The sequence below is a fragment of the Kogia breviceps genome, chromosome 2, assembly GCF_026419965.1.
Source record: "Kogia breviceps isolate mKogBre1 chromosome 2, mKogBre1 haplotype 1, whole genome shotgun sequence".
NCBI classification, from domain to species: domain Eukaryota; kingdom Metazoa; phylum Chordata; class Mammalia; order Artiodactyla; family Physeteridae; genus Kogia; species Kogia breviceps.
In genome coordinates, this window is record NC_081311.1 from 10,634,589 (window position 1) to 10,635,411 (window position 823).

Consider the following 823-nt stretch of genomic DNA (forward strand, 5'->3'; position numbering starts at 1 on the left):
CAAAGGATTTGGCTGGTGTCCCGTGGCAATCTGTCACCTTGCCTGGAAGAAACACCTCCCCCATGTTAAGAGTTCTCCAGGTGACACACCTCGCCCTGCCTACCCTTCACTTGTCTCTCCTCCATGCGGGAGAGGGTCACAGAGGGACCCCTGAGAAAAGCCAAGAGCAGGGATGGTCAAGAGCCTCCGGATGAGAAGAAGCACATACAACGTCGGAGGCATCAGCTTCCTCTTGGGTTCTCTGCAACTACTCCCACTAATTCCAGTACATTTTACTCTGTGCCTGTTAGCAGTCACTCTGCGCTACCCTCCCCCGTCCCTGGCAGCCCTTAACTTACTTTCTGTCTCCATGGATTTGGACATTTTGCAGTTAAAGACCTACCCATTAACAGCCAAGAAAAGGAAAAATTAAGGCCCAGGATAAAAGATGGAAAACCATTTTCATGACACTTCTTCTTGACCTCTGAAAAGTGCAACACCCCACTCTCTCTTCTCTAGCTGCAAGTCATGCCTTTCTTTTGCATTCACTGCCTACGCCCCACGGTGCTGTCCAGGGTTCAGCCCTGTTCGGGGCGTCAGGGTGCGGTGTGTGGAGCTCCCTCCCTCTCTGTTGTCCACTCTGTCCACTCCTGTGGCTCTGACCATCCCTTGTAGCAGTGGCTGCACCGCTGGCCCATCCGAGCCCAGGCCCTCCTCCTGAGCTTTGATTTTTACCAGATACACCGCTGGATGCTTGAATTAATTTCCTATTGCTGCTGTAACAAATGACCACAAACTTAGTGGTCTAAAACAACACGAATTTATGCTCTTAAAGTTCTGGGAA